Source organism: Chiloscyllium punctatum, chromosome 23, assembly GCF_047496795.1.
Source record: "Chiloscyllium punctatum isolate Juve2018m chromosome 23, sChiPun1.3, whole genome shotgun sequence".
NCBI lineage: Eukaryota > Metazoa > Chordata > Chondrichthyes > Orectolobiformes > Hemiscylliidae > Chiloscyllium > Chiloscyllium punctatum.
The window spans coordinates 54,057,581-54,077,511 of NC_092761.1; the positions used below are offsets into that span (position 1 = coordinate 54,057,581).

The window sequence follows — 19,931 nt, forward strand, 5'->3', positions numbered from 1 at the left end:
CAACTGAGTGAATGGAAAGAGTTTGATCTAAGCTACAAATTTGGGGTGAAGTGCCTTGTGCTTGATATTACTTTCACTATTCTCTGCAGTATCTGCATTGAGTCTGATAGGTGGAATGATCCAGAGGAAGAGAAGTGAACAATTACATACTTGAGGAAATGGACGGCAAAGAAAGAGGGTAGGAAGTTCCTGTTAGTTAGAGAGTGCAGTGTAGCAATAAAGAACACAGAAGGACATGGAGACACAGAGGGACAGGCCCAATGCTCCAATTCACTCTGACATCACCCTCTGAGTGAGTTATTACATTGAGTTGATTAGAAAGTCATAGAATAAGTATTGAACATTAAAGTGGAAACATGATGAATTGTGCCTTCTCACAGAGAAACAGGCAGCATGATTCACAACTCCACAATATTCATGGGAGACAGAGAAAGGGAGAAAGAGAGCTGGCCCCATTCAGTTATCACTCGATATGTTGGGCAGTGACTATACTACTGAACGAGTAGCAGTACCAGGCTTACGCTCAAATCTCAATGTAATAAACAGCAACTTGGAGTTTAGTTCAATTAGTTTTTGCAGACTGACACTGGAATAGAAATGAATATTAATTCTGTCGGATTGTCAAAATTCCCAACATTAATATCATGCTGAGAAAGATCTATCTGTGGGAGAGTCCATTCCTGTACAATGCAGTTCATTAGCAATGCCCTCAGGCCAACTTGGGATGGGAAATAAACAGCATCTTTTGCAGCATCACACACACTCCAAGAACATTTTTCAAACAAAATTGAATACTGACATAGTTTTATCATGTAATTCCTTCACTATGGAATCAGGCCACTCGGTCCATCCAATCCACACTGACCCTCCGCAAGGCATCCCCTCTCTACCCTCTCCCTGTATTTCCTATTCCGCACATCCATGAAACCACAGGGAATTTAGCATGGGCAATCCACTTAACATGCACGTCTTTGGATTATGGGAGGAAACTGGAACACCTAGAGGAAACCCATGCAGACACGGGGTTAACATTCAAATCCATACTTGTCCGAGGCTGGAATTGTCCGAACCTGGGTTGCTGGTGCTGTGAGGCAGCAGTGCTTAGCACTGAACCACCGTGCTGACCTGAGACAAATCAAGGATTAGATTTTTTTTAGTAATTTCAGAGTTTTGTCATAATTAGTGTCCATTAACTAGGACTTTATATATTTTAAAAAGACTGGAAGACAACAGAACATTATGGTCATAAGGAGAATTTCTTTGAATGTGTCCTGACTGTTCCATAAGGTGACCAGCAAAGGTCTTTTCTCTAGGATGGGGGAGTTCAAAACTAGAGGGCATATTTTTAAAATGTGAGGAGGAAGATTTAAAAAGGACCTGAAGGGTGACTTTTTCACACAGCAGCTAATGTGTGTAAGGAATGAGCTGCCAGAGGAATTGGTAGAGGCATATATAATTAGAATATTTAAAAGGCATTTGGACTGGTACATAGATTAGAAAAGTTTGGGGAATATAGATCAAACACAAGCAAGTAGGACTTGGTTGACTCAGATGAGTTGGACTGAAGGGTCTGTTCCTGTGGTGTTTGACTCCATGACTCGATGTATGATGCAGTGATGGATTGAATATTGGTTATGGAGAAGGATGAAGTGTCCTAAACATCAGAGAATGCTTTGAAACTTTGACCAGTTCCAGAATGCCATTAATGATCAAAAAGGAAAGGTTTTATGGATTTGGGTACAGAATGAGCCCTTTCTCTGAAATGATTCAAATGGGGAGATGGAGCATTTAGTCTTTTTGTGTCTGTAGTTTTCATACACTTATACAAAACCATGGCATCTTTAGGCAGCACCTGCCAAACTTGTATCCACAGAAAAACAGGGAGACCCAGAAACTGGGAGAATCTATGGGAATTTCTGCACCAATCCATGTCTGAATGGGAAAGAAACATTCTTTCCTTATTTCAGGTGAATTAAGGAGTATAAATAATGGGTGTGAGTGTTGGAGAAGCAACTGGCAAACAGGCAAAATTTAAAGGTGAAATGGAACAGCACGATAAGAAGTGAAAAACATTATCTAAACTTTCAAATTCAAGGACGGCTCTGAGAGCTGTATTTAAGTGTCAACAAATGAGCAATAGTATAAGGGAATAAGAAGTTACAGAAATAGAAAACAGACAGTAAATTGGGTTAGGGTAGAAATATTAGACATAAAGATGGAAGATATGAACAATGGACAGAAGTTGGCCATTCAGCCCTTTGAGTTTGCTTCATCATTTAATAAGAAGCAATTCAGCACCCTTGGCAAATTTTCTGTGGCATGGGTTCAAATCCCATCATGGCAAATGGTGGAATTTGAATTCATATTAAGGAATTTTAAAAAGAAAGTTAATCTAATTGTAACCATGTAACCACTGTTATTCTGGTTCACTAATGTCCTATAGGGAGTGAAGTCTGACATCCTTATCTGGTCTGTCATTCGTGTGACTCCAGGCCCACAACAATGGGATTAATTATCAACTGACCTCTGAGTGAATGGTGATGGGCAGTAAATGTTGTCCAAGTCAGTGGCACCTACATCCTATTAATAAATTAAAAAGAACATTTTCTGAGGGATTGAGGTAGTTAGCGAGAGATGATGCACTGGTGAGTTGGGAAATATATAGTTATTGAAAAAAAGGGGGATGATTGAAATGTTTTTATACCTCCATTCCAAATAATCCACCCCTTGAGGTTAACATATCCCTATAAATTAAGATCAAATTAGAGAGTGTATCAAGTTAGAGAGAGTGTATGATGTTTGGAAAAGTGATGGATAGATAGATAGATAGATAGATAGATAGATAGATAGATAGATAGATAGATAGATAGACAGATGGACAGCGAGTGAGAAGAAGTTTCAGTATCCTTGCTGTTATCAATCCAAGTTGCTTTTTCTCTTTCTTTTATTGCTCAAAGCAAGTCACAAAACTCTGCAGGTTATCTTTCAGCTCCAATATAAAAAATGTAAGTCAAACAAGAGATGCAAATTTCTTGAAACCCCTCTGAGTTTCAGTGCCTTTTAATTAAGATGATAATTCCAATACAATCAGTTTTTCTTATTCCATGTAAGCTATGTGAACTTGTCAGGTGATTGTAACACCCACTTTAGGTCCACAATGGTCTTTTTTTAAAAAGCCTTGTGTTCCATAAAAGTCTCAGAAAGTAAAGTAAAATGAAGAGCATTGAACTTTGATTGTACTTTTCCAGTATGATTGTAAGAATACATGGGTGAATTGGACTTGGAATCAAAAGTGTACAATAATGGAATTTACTGATAAAATTAAGATGATGTATCAAACAATGTGAAAAAATGTAAAGGACTTCAGAATGGCAGACAGGTCAGCACGACAGGCTGGAGGATGGAGTTTAATGTAATTTAATTTCAAATGAATAATCTGGAATTTATTGCTGGAAAAGGCAGTTGAATCGTAAAAGCAAAATTGAGGACTGCAGATGCTGGAAATCAGAGTCTAGAAATCGACGTTTTGGGCAAAAACCCCTTCATCAGGAATGAAGCTTCATTCCTGACGAGGGGCTTTTGCCTGAAACGTTGAGTTTCCTACTCTTTGGATGCTGTCTGACCTGCTGTGCTTTTCCAGCACTACTCTAATCTAGGTTGAATCATAAACACAATTTACACTTAAGCAGTATTTAGATACACACTGATATTGCTATAGTTTCCAGGGCTATGGATCAAAAGCTGGAAAAATGGGAATAGTGTAATCAGATCTTTGTTGACTAACATGGACAAATAGCCTTTTTCTGTGTTGTAAGGGTCTATGAGTCTATAAGTGTGAGATCATACTTTTTGAAGCCAGAACAAGGAATGGAAGGATTAAGATACACTGAAGAATTTGAACAGGGAGACCAAGGGGTTTTAATACATAGTCTGTTAACATGTGACTATAGGTGGGTATATTCCATTGTATAAACAGGGCCATGGAGTTCAAGAACAAAGAAGACATGTTTATACAAAGTAATGCGTCAGTCATAATTAGATATTGGTACCACATGATAAAAGAACATGAAATCCATCAAAAGTAGACAATGTAGGATGATACATACCAGAGTTTAGAAACTCTAATGATAACAAGAACACTTAGATGCTGGAACTCTTGCTACCAGCATACATATGGTTATAGAATCATAAAGTTATACAACATGTAAACAGATCCTTTGGTCCAACTTGTCCATGCTGACTAAGTTTCCCAAACTAATCTAATCCCATTAGCCTGCATTTTGCCTATATCCCTCTAAATATTTCCTGTTCATGTACATGTTCAAATGTCTTTTAAATGTTGTAAATGTAGCTGCACCTACCACTTCTTCTGACAGTTCATTGCACATGTGAACCACTCTGTGTGAAAACGTTGCCTAGAAAGGTTTAGAAAGGTCCTTTCTAAACCTTTCTCCTCTCACCTTAAAACTGTGCCGAATAGTTTTGAACTCCCATACCCCAGAGAAAAGACTTTTGCTATTCATCTTATTGATGCTCCTCGTGATTTTATAAACCTCTATAAACCTCAACATTCTACGTTCCAGTGAAAGAAATTCCAGCTTATCCAGCCTCTCCTTATAGCTCTCCTCCAGTCCCAGTACATGCTAGTAATTATTTTCTACACCTTCACTAAATTAATAATATCCTTCCTATAGTAGGATGGCCAGAATTGGGCGCAGTATCCAAAAGTGGCTTCATCAATGTCCTGTACAACCACAACATGATGCCCTAACTTTTATACTCAATTATCTGAGCGATGAAGGCAAGTGTGCTAAACATCTTCTTAACCATTCTTCAAGGAGCTATGTACCTGAACCCTTAGGTCTCTTTGCTTGGCAACACTCCCATAGCCCTACTATTAATTGTATAAGTCAAATCCTGGTTTGGCTTACCAAATGTAAGACCTCACATTTATCTAAATTAAACTTCATATGCCACTCCTCAGATCATTGGCCCAAACTGATCAAGATCCTTTTATACTCTTAGATAGCCTTCTTCATTATCAACTATACCACCAATTTTGATGTCATCTACAATCTCACAAACCACGCTTCCTATATTCTCATCCAAATTGTTTATATAAATGACAATCAGCAGAGGGCCCAGAACCGATCCCTACAGGAACACCACTGGTCACAGGCCTCCAATCCAAAAAAAAAACCCTCCACCACCACCCTCTGTCTCCTACCATCAAGCCAATTTTCAAACCAATTTGCAAGCTCTTGCTGAATCCCATATGATCTAATTTTACCAATTAGTCTACAGTGTGGATCCTTGTCAAAGGCCTTACTAAAGTCTGTATAGACAACATCTATCACTCAGTCCTCACCCATCTTCTTGGTTACATCTTTAAAAAAAGCTCAAATTTGCAAAACATGATTTCCCATGCTCAAAGCCGTACTGACTATCCTTAATCAATTATTGTCTCTCCAAATGTATGTAAATCCTGTCTCTCAAATGTTCTCCATTTACTTGCCTACCACTGATGTCAGACTCATAGGTCTATTACTCACAGGTTTTCCCTTGCAGCCTTTCTTATATTAAGGCACAACATTAGACACTCTCTGACACCTCACCCATGACTGTTGAAACAAAAACTTCTGCTAAAGGTCCTGTAATTTCTTCCCTAGCTTCCCACAATGTTCTTGATCGGGTCCCTGAAGATGTATTCACTTTTACGTTTTTTAAGATCTCCAGCACCTCCTTTTCTGTAATGTAACTGTTTGCATTACATCGATATTTATTTCCCTGAGTTCCCTAGCTTCTATGTCTTTCTCCACAGTAAATACTGATGGAAAATATTCATTTAGAATCTCTCCCATCTCTTGCAGTTCCACACATGGATGACCTCGTTGACCTTTAAGGACCCTATTCTCTCCCTAGTTGACCTTTTATCCTTAATGTACTTGCAGAATCTCTTTGGCTTCTCCTTAACTTTATCTGCCAAGATTATCTCATATCTTTGCCCTCCTGAATTCCTTTTTTCGAATACTCCTACTCCCGTTATACTCTTCAAGAAATTAACTTGATGCTACTTGTCCATGCCTGACATATGCCTCCTTCTTATTCTTGACTAGAGCCTCAATATTGATCCATTGTTCCCTACTCCTTTGCCCGAAACGTCGATTTTGCTGCTCCTCGGATGCTGCCTGAACTGCTGTGCTCTTCCAGCACCACTAATCCAGAATCTGGTTTCCAGCATCTGCAGTCATTGTTTTTACCCTACTCCTATCAGCCTGTTTTTTTTTTCTCTCTTTTGTAGTTCTTTTTGTGTTTAAAGTTATTTTTAATTTACCTTCTGGAGAGAGCTTGGTCACGGAGGCAGTGATGGAGTGTGGCAGCGTCTGAGGCCCAGATGGCGATTGGCAGTGTAGCAGCTGGTGAGCCCTGGGTGGAACTTTGCCCAGTGTGAGGCAGAGAGACCCCTCATGGGGAAAGCCCAGTATAGAGCATCTCCAGGCCCATGGCTTAATGACTGTAATGTTTAAATTCTCACTTTCTTTCTTTATTTTTCAACATTAAATTCAGAAAAACTATAGTGTTGATCCTATTAACTTATTCCTTTATGTTTCTATTTTTGTATCTTAGATTTTGTACCTAGGTACTTTTTACCTCAGATGTCAGTAGAAATGGTGACTTTGTACACTTTTCACTGCACTCCTTTACTCCTGTACTTGATTACACGTGACAATAAAACCTAAAACCTAAAGCTTACCATTCACTCTAAGCAGGAACATACTGCCTCTGAACTCTCGTTATCTCACTTTTGACAACCTCCTACTTAATGCACGTCTCTTTACCTGCGAACAGTCTACTCCAATTAATGTTTAAAAGTTCCTGTCTTATACTGTCAAAATTGGCCTTACTCCAATTTAAATGTTAACTTTTGTACAAGGTCTATCCTTTTACAGAATTATTTCAAAGCTAATAGAATTACAATCACTGGCCCCAAAGTGCATCCCCACTGACACTTCAGTCACTTGCCCTGCGTATTGAAAGGTTGGAAGTTGAGAGTTTAGGAGAAGTATGTTTATGCAGATGTATGTTGGAGCATTAGGCATTTTGAGGGAGTGATTGAGATAGAGGCCATTGCATCATTCAAGGGAAGAGCTAGGTAGCTAATTAAAATTACAGTGATACAGAACTATGGAGAGAGAATGGGCAGCTTGGAGTTGCTTGAACAAAGAGGCAGCACACTGACTATACATCCTGAATGATCTTAGTCTGTACAGCCAGTGGTGGGAACTCAACTTGACTGTTGGATTAAAGTGTCTCACCATCAAATGTTGCACACATTGCTTTCATTCTTGCTTATTGCAAGGTGGCACGGTGGCTCAGGGATGGCACAGTGGCTCAGGCACGGCACTGTGGCTCAGTGGTTAGCACTACTGCTTTACAGAGCCAGGGACCAGGGTTCGATTCCCGCCTTGGGTAAATGTCTGTGTGGAGTTTACACACTCTCCCTGTGTCTGCGTGGGTTTCCTCCGGGTGCTCTAGTTTCCTCTCATGATCACAAAGATGTGCAGGTTAGGTGAATTGGCCATGCTAAATTGTCCATAGTGTTAGGTGCAGTAGTCAGAGGTAAATATAGGTTAGGGAAATGAGTCTGGATGGGTTACTCTTTGGAGGGTCGGTGTGGACTTGTTGGGCCAAAGGGCCTGTTTCCATACTGTTGGGAATATAATCTAATCTTAATCATCTCAGACCTGTTACTGTATGGAATGTGGCATGAGATTGTCTGTCCTGCCCTGAATATACATTGTAACAGTTCCAGATCAGGGAACATGTTCAGTTCACCTTGCTTATCAGTCCATAGTGCTCCCATGGTCTTTATTGAATAGTCTTGAAATCCAATTATTGACAAGAGTCTGACAAATTCCTTTGCTAAATGTATCGAAGTTGTTTGTTACACCCGTGCATGTTCAACGCCCAGTGAAAAAGTCCCTTTGCCATCTTTGATTTGTAAACGTGACCCCATGTGCTTAAGTTCTGTTATTGGAGAAAAACTTAATTAAGCTCTTTGAAACCCTTTTTGTGTTGTGAGCTACAGTTCAGGGATAATCTAAGTCGGAACATACAAGGATGAACATACAAACAAGAGACAAAAGTTGTCCACTTGACTCATCAAGCCTGCTCCCCCATTAAATACGATCGTGGTTGATCTGATTTTAACCTGAACTCTACACTCCTGTGTATCCCCAATAATATTGTATCTCTTTGATAAACAAGAATCGAACCACCTCTGCATTAAAGACAGTTCAAGATTCCGCACCCGCTGCCTTTTAAGAAAATAAATTCCAAAGATTCATAATCCTCTGAGAGAAATTTTTCCTCATCTCTTTCTTAAATGAGCAACTGTTAGTTTTAAACTCTGACCTCTAGCTCTCGACTTTTCCACAAGAGAAAACATCCTTTCCACATCCAACCACTCAAGGCCTCTCAGTATCTCATATATTAACTCACCTCTGGCTCTTCTAAGCTCCAGAGGATACTGGTCAGGCCTGTCTAGCCATTCCAGGTGTTCATCTACTAACCTTTCTCTGAACTGCTTCCAATGCATTAACATTCTTCCGTAAGAATGTGACCAATACTGTACACATTACTCCGGATGCAGTCTCACCAAAAGCCTATGTGCAGGAGCCGGTATTGGACTGGGGTGGACAAAATTAAAAACCACCCAACACTAAGTTATAGCGCAATAGATTTATTTAGAAGCACTAGCTTTCGGGGAGCGCTGGTCCTTCATCAGGTAGCAGTGGAACAGGATCATAAGACACAGAATTTATCACAAAATATTACAGTGTAACAGTATGCAGTACTGTAGACACCACTTGTAACATCCTGCCAGCCTGAAACATCAATGGGGTGATAGTTAGATTCTCTTTTATTGGAGATGGTCATCCCACGGTTCTTGTGTTGCATGAATGACACTTGCCACTTGTCAGCATTAGTCTGGATATTGTCCGGCTCTTGTTGCATTGAACATGGGCTACTTCAGTATCTGAGGAGTTACGAATGATTTTGAACATTGTTCACTATTGATTGCACATCATTATTTCTAACCATATGATGGAGAGAAGGTCATTGCTTGCAAGGATGCTTAAATTACCCCCTAGAAACTTCACTCAGAGCAGCAGGCATTTGATGATTGCCTTAAAATGGCTGCCAGGCTTCTACCAAATTAATATCAGAGACTGTCATCAAACCAGTAATGGCTTTCTGTTGTTTCTGGACTTGGAATTTTCAGAAATTGCTCAGGTCCACAAGAAGTGAGTATCCACCAGAATGGGTCCAATTGTCCTGGTTTCCTGAACTCGGGAAATCAATCAGCGTTGATGCTCCTCAATGTTGCAGAATTGAGCCCATGGGGAGATAGCAGAAGGAAGCAGGAGGGGAGTTTTTTTGCAACTAGGATAGCACTCCCCAAACTTTGTGTCATGGGACATAATCTTGGATCCATTGTACTGGAATTGTGATGGAGCTCAGACTGAGAACTATTTTTAATCATTCTGTTTGGGCATGACACACCTCCAGTGCAGGTTGGACTTGAGCCTGAACCTCCTATCTCAGAGATGGGGACGCTACTGAGGAAGTTAGAAAGCTACAAAGGGGTCAGTTCCATGTCTTACTTCTCTTTCAATACATACTGGGGACTCAAGAGTTAAACATTCCACTACCAAAGAGACTCACTGCAGTATCAATTCCATGTCTGTCCTCTTACAGAACAGACAGGACATCTCAGTGGGGAGGAGGAGGCTGACTGAATCTTAGAGAAGGAATCCATTGGAGCCACACATGTGGATTCTCTGCAGCCTCAGGCAAAGGTACTTGTCCTCCCCAGACAAGACTGATCGGCTTGGCCACAACCATGTTAAACCACCTCCTGCTCCCATTATCTGTATTAGCGTAGGTATGTGACTCTCCCATTGAGAACAGGAAAAACCCTTCTGTTTTAATCTCTTCCTATCAACACAGTACAGGAGGTGGGAGGTCATGTTGCGGCTGTACAGGACATTGGTTAGACCACTGTTAGAATGTTGCGTGCAGTTCTGGTGTCCCTCCTATCGGAAAGATGTTGTGAAACGTGAAAGGGTTCAGAATAAGTTTACAAGGATGCTGCCAGGGTTGGAGGATTTGAGCTATAGGGAGAAGTTAAATAGGCTGGGGCTGGTTTCCCTGGAGTGTCGGAGGTTGTGGGATGACGTTAATAGAGGCTTATTAAATTATGAGGGGCATGGAGAGGATAAATAGACAAGGTCTTTTCCCTGGGGTCAGGGAGTCCAGAACTAGAGGGCATAGGTTTAGGGTGAGAGGGGAAAGATATAAAAAAAACCCAAGGGGTAACGTTTTCATGCAGAGGGTGGTGCGTGTACAGAATGAGCTGTCAGAGGAAGTGATGAAGGCTAGTACAATTACAACATTTAAAAGGCATTTGGATGGGTATATGAATAGGAAGGGTTGGAGGGATATGGGCCGAGTGCTGGCAGGTGGGACTAGATTGGGTTAGGATATCTGGTCAGCATAGATGAGTTGGACTGAAGGGTCTGTTTCCGTGCTGTGCATCTCTATGGCTCTCTATGACTCTATGACATGATCATGAATAATACGATAATCAGTCCCTGTAATCCATTCACTCATTATCACAGGACATTGACATTCACTGGGCCTTGTAAAATTATAATTGTCCATCTTAAACAATGTAATGACAATCAACTATGTGACTTATAGACCTTTTGCGTTATTCCTATGTACTATGCCTTTGTGTGTAGAGCAGAGATTTGTAGAGAAGTGTCACCACAAGTAGATGCATGACTACTTTTGGGGACATTGAGAATCTCCCATTGGCTGTCCGATAATAAAGCATCTACCCTTGTACAGAAACTTGTGTCATTCAGATTTATGGAACAAGATATACATCAACACAGTGTAACACAGATCCTCAAGTTCTGACCGAATGAGGCTCCTTTAAACCTGTCCATTTTTTATGCTGTTGATGGCCATGGTCTCACAAACTGTTCTCTGAGGCTCAATTGTTGCTGCAAAAATAGCCTGTGGAAAGGTAAGTGTTTATTATTGTTTTTGGAAATGTGGCCGTTTCACCAAAACCTACCCAACACTAAACTCCTGTCTCCTTCCTAACCCCTTCCCAGTCACTTCGGAACTAACACAACAACTCTTCCCTGACCATCCACTCTCAACAGCTCTCATATCCCACCCAAATGTTGCACTCAGTGCTCCCAGGAAAAGGGGATCATAATGGGAAACAATGGGCTTTTTCCAACTTGGTGCGAAAGAATTACAACCTCAATGTCAACGTCAGCAATGGTCAGGGAATCAGAAGATAACCTTTGATGCGGAATCCAGATGCACTTTTCGAACACTCAACTGCGCGGATGCATGTGTCGCGTTCTAAGGTTCTATGGGAGGTCAGAGCTGTAAATCAGACTGTTTTTGTCCTCCAGCAGAGGCTGAACTCCACAGCACACACACAGACACTCAGACACCCAAACAGAGACTGTGAGAAGCTCCTGCATCTACCTTTCCAGCTCTCTTGAGCCTGCAATCATTCTCAGGGTAATTGGTTCCAAGTGTGCTGGATTACCTTAAATAAAGTGTGCTGCCCTCCTGTTCTCCAATCACTCGCAATATTTCAGCAGATAAAAAAATCTGGTTTTCATTTATCTCGATCACATTACTATTAGTTAATTTCCTGTTAACTGTTTTATGTCTCCCAGTGTAGGTGATAAATGGCAGATGGTGCTGTCTCTTCACCCTTCCCCCAGCACTACACGTCAGAAATGACTAATAGGCAAATCATTTTGGAAAGTACACTCCTAACCTCACTCTCAGCTTCTCAAACCAGACAAGGAGCTGTGTATATCATACTTTCTTAACTTGTTAATTATACCAGTCAAACCTTAAAGGGACTGTGGCCTGGGTTTTCTGTTGTTGCTCAGTACTCACCAAGGGTTCTTAGACAACACCTTTTAAAACTCATGATCCCTCCCATCTCAAAGGACTAGGGCACTGTCATCTCTAAGTTCCGTTTAAAGCCACTCACCATCCTGACTTGGAAGTATATTGTCATACCTTCAGTGTCATTGAGTCAAATTCCTGGAACTCTCTCCCAAGCAACATTGAACAGGTCTTTTCACTAAATGGACTGCAGTGGTTAAGGAAGGTAACCCACCTTCTCAAGGGCAACTCGTAATGGGTAAGAAATACTGGCCCAGCCAGGGATGACCACAGCCCTTGGAATTTATTTTGTAAAATTTACTCAGAAAATTAGAGTATCATTGGTGTTCTCCTGTACTTAAAGTGGCTTCTGACAATTAGGCTGACCCTCAGTGAAGAAAAGCTCTGCACGACTGCAGTGTTTCAAGCCATCCAAACAGCCAATTGGTCATGAAGTCAAACGGTCAAAAGTCAATGAGTGAGAGCACCCCCATGAGGGTTTGTGAGGCAATGGAAGAGTTATTTATGAAAGGCAGGGAGAAGAGGCAGGTGTTAGTCACAAACTTGCATTCTGAAAAGAGAGCAGTCCCACCACACCACCGATGCCCACAGCGGTTCTGACTTCCCTTTTAGAACATGCAAGGAAATTATTTGTATTTCTTTAGCATTGCTCACAACATCATGAGGGCCCAAGTGAACTCCAGCCAATGACATACTTTTGAGGTGCAGTTGCTGTTGTAATACACAAAACGTAGTTCTGATTTGTACACAGTAAGATCCCACAAACAGCAATCTGATGGTGGTCCCATGTTCTGTTTTAGCAATGCTAATTGAAGGTAAAATATTGCCGAAAATGCTGGTGAGAACTTCTCCATCGTACTTCACAATAGTGCCGTGTGATCTTTCATGTTCCCCAAAAAAGGTAGACAATGTGTCATCTGAATGCAGATCTTCTCCTGGGTCGTCTTGGGTTGCTACATGGTCTTCTGCCATGGTGCATCACCCCTTCAGTATTGCCATAATCTGCCAGCTGAGAATTTATCTGTTGTTCTGTAAAGTAGGATTTGATCCCACAATGATCTGACTCCGAATGGAGGGTACTAGCCACTAAGTGGTGGTTTTATATCTCATGTGAGGCTCCTACATGAAGGAATGAGCAGTTACCACCTTGGAATTGCACAATGTGATGGCTCTGAGAAAGTTAAAGTTACATAAAGTTCCCCCTAATCTGGTGATGTCACACACACTTTGGGTGGAGAATTATGATGAGAACAGAGAAGTTCTCTACAGCTACTGCTAGTCTTTAATGATGAAACCTGACTAGTTAGTTAACTTGAAACTATTGCTATATTAACGTGTATCCCGTGCAGTAAATTACAATCTGTTATGTAATGAAAATACCTCTGCTTATTTAAACACACTATTGGGTCTGTCCTTCACCACTGATAATTGAACAGGCCCTTACTCTTGGACTAATTTAATAAGGAACAAGCCACCATGACATGACATGATATCTGGATTAGGGAGACAAAGAGGCTCAACATATACACAGCTCTGTCTTCATAGACCGGAGCGTTGTCAGTCTTTTGGACTCTTAGCATCCAGTGGGATCATGCCAACACCCTTCACTGTTGCCACTCTGGTGAGATGTAAAGTACATGTCCTCAGGCATTGGTTGGAAGTCATGGTGCATGAAAGTTAGATCGAGAATTCTCCAATCGTTCTGATAATAACTGGTTTCCCTGAACCTTTGCGACATCTTTGACCCAGGTTTCCAATGTTCCCCGTGATGAGACATTTGAAATCTGTCACATTGTATTATATATAACCAGCTGGGTTTATTCAACTGTTCTTCTTCTGAACTATAAACTTCTGTTTGCTGTTAAAACCAAATCGATATACCAGTGTTTCAGCGAGTGAACACATAATTAAAGAAAGAAAATTTGATCTTTCAAGCCAGACTTCAGAATGGGATCCAGTGGTAATATCCATTTGGATCATAAGAACACACTCTTAAATTATATGCAGCAGTCCATGAATTGTAGGTAGACTCACAATACCATAAGGATGAGTTCCAGAATTTGAACCCAGTGACAGTGAAGGAACAGTGCTTGAAGGGGAAGTTGCAGATGGTGGTGTTTCCAGTTGGAAGTTTGAAAGGCACTATCTGAGGAGTCTTGGTGAACTCTTGCATTTCATTTCCTAAGTATTACATACCTCTGTGCATTGCTAATGTGGGAGATGAATATTGGAAGTGGTGGATGTGGCACCAATCAGGCAGGTGTGTTTTCCTGGATGATGTCAAGCTTTTGAAGTGTTGTTGGAACTGCACCATTCAGGCAACCGAGGAGTATTCCATCATACTCCTGACTCTTTATAGTGGGAAGTCTTTTAGGGAATCAACATGTGGGCTACTTGCTCAGATTTCCCAGATTTTTTTATTCATTCACAGCCTGTGAGCATCACTGGCTAGGCCAGCATTCATTACCCATCCTTAATTGCCCAGAGGCAATTGAGAGTTGGGAGTCAACTGCATTGCTTTGGGTCTGGAGTCACATGTAGGCTAGACCAGGTAAGGATGGCAGATTTCCTTCCCTGAAAGGCATTAATAAACCAGGTGGGTTTTTATGAAAATTGACAATTGTTTCATGGTCAACAGTACGTTGTTAATGCCAGACATTTAAAAAAATTAATTGCAAATTCCAACATCAGCCTTGATTCAAACCCGGGTCCTCGGAACATTAATTGAGGTTCTGGATTAATAGTCTAACAATAATATCATTAGGTCATTGCAGTCATTGATCTAGTCTTGTAAATACAGCATGTGGCAGGCCCAGTTCAGTTTGTGGTCTACGATACCTCCCAAAATGTTGACTATGGATGATTCAAAGATGGTGATAACACTAAGTCTACATTATAGGGGAAATGTGATTGCACCACACAGGAGATTTACCAGGATGTTGCCTGGACTAGAGAGTTCCAGTTAAAAAGAGAGATTGTATAGTCTCGGGTTGTGTTCTTTAGAACAGAGGAGACTGAGAGGTGACATGATTGAGATGAATAAACTTATGAGGGACCCAGATAGAGTAGAAAGAAAGAGACTGCTTCCCTTGGTTGATGGATCAATGACCAAGTGACTCAGATTAAGGGTGAGGAGCAGAATGTTTAAAGGAGATGTGAGGAATTTACTTTTCAATTAAAGGGTGTTGGGGATCTAGAACTCACTGCATGTTGGCAATTCTCAAAACATTTAATAAGTGTTTAGATATTAATTTATGGTGTCATGGTATATGAGGTTTTGGGCCAAGTACTGGAAAATGGGATTAGAATAATTAGGTGGTTAGGTCTCGCCCAGACGTGATGGGCCAAAAGGTCTTCTTCTGTGCTGTAGATTTCCACGACTTTATAACTCGGCAAACGATAAGTTTTGGTAGATAGGTTCTTTCTAGTTGGAGACTGTAGTTGCATGGTACTGGCGTGGCGCGATTGCTACTCGCTACAAGTGGGCGGCACGGTGGCACAGTGGTTAGCACTGCTGCCTCACAGCACCAGAGACCCTGGTTCAATTCCCACCTCAGGCGACTGACTGTGTGGAGTTTGCACGTTCTCCCCGTGTCTGCGTGGGTTTCCTCCGGGTGCTCCGGTTTCCTCCCACAGTCCAAAGATGTGCAGGTGAGGTGAATTGGCCATGCTAAATTGCCCGTAGTGTTAGGTAAGGGGTAGATGTAGATATAGTTGTAGGGGTATGGGTGGGTTACGCTTCGGTGGGGCAGTGTGGACTTGTTGGGCCGAAGGGCCTGTTTCCACACTGTAAGTAATCTAATCAAGTTTTTAGTATCCTCCAGGTTGTTAGATTAGATTAGATTACTTACAGTGTGGAAACAGGCCCTTCGGCCCAACAAGTCCACACCGCCCCGCCGAAGCACAACCCACCCATACCCCTACCCCTACCCCTACCCCTACATCTACATCTACATCTACCCCTTACCTAACACTATGGGCAATTTAGCATGGCCAATTCACCTGACCTGCACATCTTTGGACTGTGGGAGGAAACCGGAGCACCCGGAGGAAACCCACGCATACACGGGGAGAATGTGCAAACTCCACACAGTCAGTCGCCTGAGGCGGGAATTGAACCCACCGTGCCGCCCACAAATGTGTTGCATTTGAACATGGACTGCTTCTATACCTGAGGAGACATGAATGGTGCAATCATTAGTGAACATTCCTTTTTCTGACCTTCTGATGGAGGGAATGTTATTGATGAAGCAGGTAAAGGTGCTTGGGCCAAGGACACAAAATTATGAGAGGCATAGATAGCCAGCTTTTTCCTCCCGGGGTACAATTGTCAAATACTCATTTGCATAGCCTTAAGGTAAAAGGGGACAAGTTTAAAGGAAATGTGAGTGACAATCCTTTTACACAGAAGGTGGTAAGTGCCTGGAAGGCAGGTAAATTTGCAGATATATGGATAGGCAAATAATAGAGGGATGCGGAAAACATCGAGGCAAAAAGCTTTTAGTTTAGAAAGGTGTCATGTATCAGTACAGAGTTGGTGTTCTTTGTTCTGTGTTCTTTGTACCCTCAGGAATGTCTGCAATGACATGTTGGAGCTGAGATGACTGACCTCCAACAACCACAATCATCTTCATATGTGCCAGGGCTGGACTCCGACCAGTCGAGAGTTTGCCCCCCTGATTCCTGCGGGAGACAAATTCTCTGGAGTATGTTTTTCCTTATTATCCCTGTATTTTTTTCTCTCTTCTTTGCCTTTTCCAGGATGGTAACACAGTGGGCCCAAGTGGGGGAAGGTGGAGAATGGCGTTGAGACTGGCATGAGGAGCTGATAGACACCACTGTGGGAGGCATTTTACTGCCTGAGTTTATAGCTCCATTAAGGGTCAGCCACAGAACTACACATCATTTTTGCCTGTTCGGTGTTAGTTTATGGAATAGGTTTCAGACCAGACAGGACTGTACCCTCAGGAGAGTTGCATGACATTACAACATGTGACATTCCAGTTTAAAGATGCATGTCTCAGCCTGTGTGCGCAATGGGGTCAGTGTTCACAAAACACATAATCAACATCCTCATTTTATCTTTCTGTCCACAACCCTCCACATCAAATTGCATCTGACGTGTTCTTACCCATTCTGTTAACTTGTCCATGTTCACAAACCATCTGACCACTTGACAAACTGTCTTTCTGTTCACTTGCTCTCTCGCCACTCAGCGACATTCCTCTTTTTAACCTGAGAGCGAAACTTCTCCAACAAATGTTCTGCAAGACACCCAATTGAACTTTTACTGCAAATCTGTGGGCAGCCTTTGTTTCACTTATCTCATGGTCATTGCTTCTAAAACACCCATCAAATTTGACAAGCAGCATTTACCTTTTAGAAATTCTTACTCCCCTGTATCCCTGATTCGTCACTGATTCAATTGTCTGCAATTTGAATCTGAGACAATAAAAGTCAGAATAAGTGATCTATAGCTATGTAATTATCCTCTCGCTTCTAAAACAGAGATATTATTCTGGCAGCTTTCCAATTCCACAGAACAAGGCAAGATTGAAGAATTGTGAGGCTGGAGTCTCTGATATCTTCTGTCTGACTTCTTTCAACAGCCCAGGGTTTAATACCATCACGGCTTTGTGATTTTGAGCTCAGCTATTTTTTCTTTGCCACTGCTATATCTCCCAGTTCTCTGGATACTCCTCCAGTGTGCCATTTCAACTAATTGCTCAATTTCAGTCTGGACCATGGAATCTATCCTGTCTCTTAGTTGATGTCTGTCTTTGCCGTTACATTTCCTTTTATATCTGAATTCAATCGCTTGCGGGCTATGGAAAATCCCCCTTGAACATCTTTTTAAACAATAAATTATGACATCTAATGGATTTCATGCATTGATCCAATCAGTTCCCCCATCCTATTAAAATTGTCAAGCTAGATCAACCAACCTGAATTGTTTCTCCACAGTTTACTTTGCTATTCACACATCCTGAATGCCTCAACTCATTCCACTCATTCCCCATTTCACTGGTGTAGTCTCCTGATGCCTGGTTTACCCTCTTCACAGCAATAAAAACAATGTGTGTATACAGAGCATCTTCTACATCTCTAGGCACTTCACAGCAACATTATTAAACACAAATAAAGGGATAACTTTGGATGTAAGTTTGCTCGTTGAGCTGGAAGGTTTGTTTTCAGATGTTTCATCACCATACTAGGTGCCCCTCCGGTGAAGCACTGGTGGTATGGCCCGCTTTTTATTTATGCGTTTAGGTTTCCTTGGGCTGACGATGTCATTTCATGTGGTGATGTCATTTCCTGAGGTGATCCTGTTCTTTTTCTCAGGGGGTGATAAATGGGATCCAAGTCAATGCGTTGGTTACAAAGAACAAAGAATATAGAAAATTTACAGCCCAAAAACAGGCCCTTCAGCCCTCCAGGCCTGAGCCGATCCAAATCCCCTGTCTAAACCTATCACCCAATTCCTAAGCATCTGTATCCCTCTGCTGCCCACCTACACATGCATCTGTCCAAACCACCTTAAATGACTCGACCGTGCCTGCCTCTACTACCTCTGCTGGCAACACATTCCAGGCATCTACCACCCTCTGTGTAAAGAACTTTCCGCGTGTATCTGCTTTAAACTTTTCCCCTCTCACCTTGAATGCATGACCTCTCATTATTGAATCCCTCACCCTGGGAAAAAGCTTATCTACATCTAGGTAAAAACAAGGACTGCAGATGCTGAAAACCAGAGTCTAGATTAGAGTGGTGCTGGAAAAGCACAGCAGGTCAGGTAGCATCCGAGGAGCAGAAAAATTGACATTTCAGGCAAAAGCCCTTCATCAGAAATAGAGGCAGGGTGCCTGCAGACTGCATTTATCTCTCCACTATGCAGGCGCCCTGCCTCTATTCATGATGAAGGGCTTTTTCCCCAAACGTCAATTTTCCTGCTCCTTGGATGCTGCCTGGCCCGCTGTGCTTTTCCAGCACCACTCTAATCTAGATTCTTATCTCTATCTACTCTGTCTATACCCTTCATGATTTTGTAGACCTCAATCAGGTCCCCCCTCAATCTCCTTTTTTCTAAGGATGTTTGTTGATAGAGTTCTGATTAGAATGCCATGTCTCTAAGAATTCTCGTGCGTGTCTCTGTTTGGCTTGTCCTAGGATGGGTGAGTTGTCCCAGTCGAAGTGGTGTTTTTCCTCATCTGTGTGTAAGGATACTAGTGAGAGTGGGTCATGTTTTTTGTGGCTAGTTGATGTTCATGTATCCTGGTGGCTAGTTTTCTGCCTGTAGTGTTTGTTATAGTTCTTGTAAGGTATTTTGTAAATGACAAAAGTTTTGCTTGTTGTCTGTATAGGGTTCCAACCGGAACTCTATCAACAAACACATTAACTTGGATCCCATTTACAACACCCCCCAAAAAAACCTCAACAGGAAATGACATCACCACAGGAAATGATGTCACAACTTGAAGTTACATCACCAACCCAAGGAAACCTAAACATATAAATGGAAAGCAGGCCATACCACCAGTGCTTCTTCCGGAGGCTCACTGATGATGTAACCTTGTACAGCGATGAGCTTCCAGCTCAGTAAGCAAACTAACATCCAGAACCTCAACCTGAGCTACAAATCTTCTCAAAACTCACCAAAGGAGTAACTTTTCAGAAGACAGAGCCAGGATCTCAGCAAAGTGACAGACCTTCAAGGAGGACAGAGAGATGGGGAGAGTTAGAGAGGTTCCCATGTTAAGAATTTTTCCTTATCATTTATGGGGGATGGACATTGCCCATGCATGATTGCCTTGAACTGCGTTGCATGTTGGGACTTATCAGAGGACAGCTAATCATATTACTGTGATCTGGGGTCACAAGGGTCAGAAGATCCTACAAATATCCAAAAATGACCTTGT

At 41.8% G+C, this 19,931-nt stretch overlaps 1 long non-coding RNA gene across 1 annotated transcript in view; it reads right to left on the minus strand.

Moving 5' to 3' along the window:
* The window catches only part of LOC140494081 (uncharacterized), an 88,315-nt gene extending 71,080 nt beyond the window's left edge, over nt 1–17,235 (minus strand). The window contains exon 1 of the long non-coding RNA XR_011963904.1: nt 17,147–17,235. This is a non-coding gene — a long non-coding RNA (uncharacterized lncRNA). The remainder of the gene's footprint in view (nt 1–17,146) is intronic.
* Nucleotides 17,236–19,931: the final 2,696 nt, after the last annotated feature.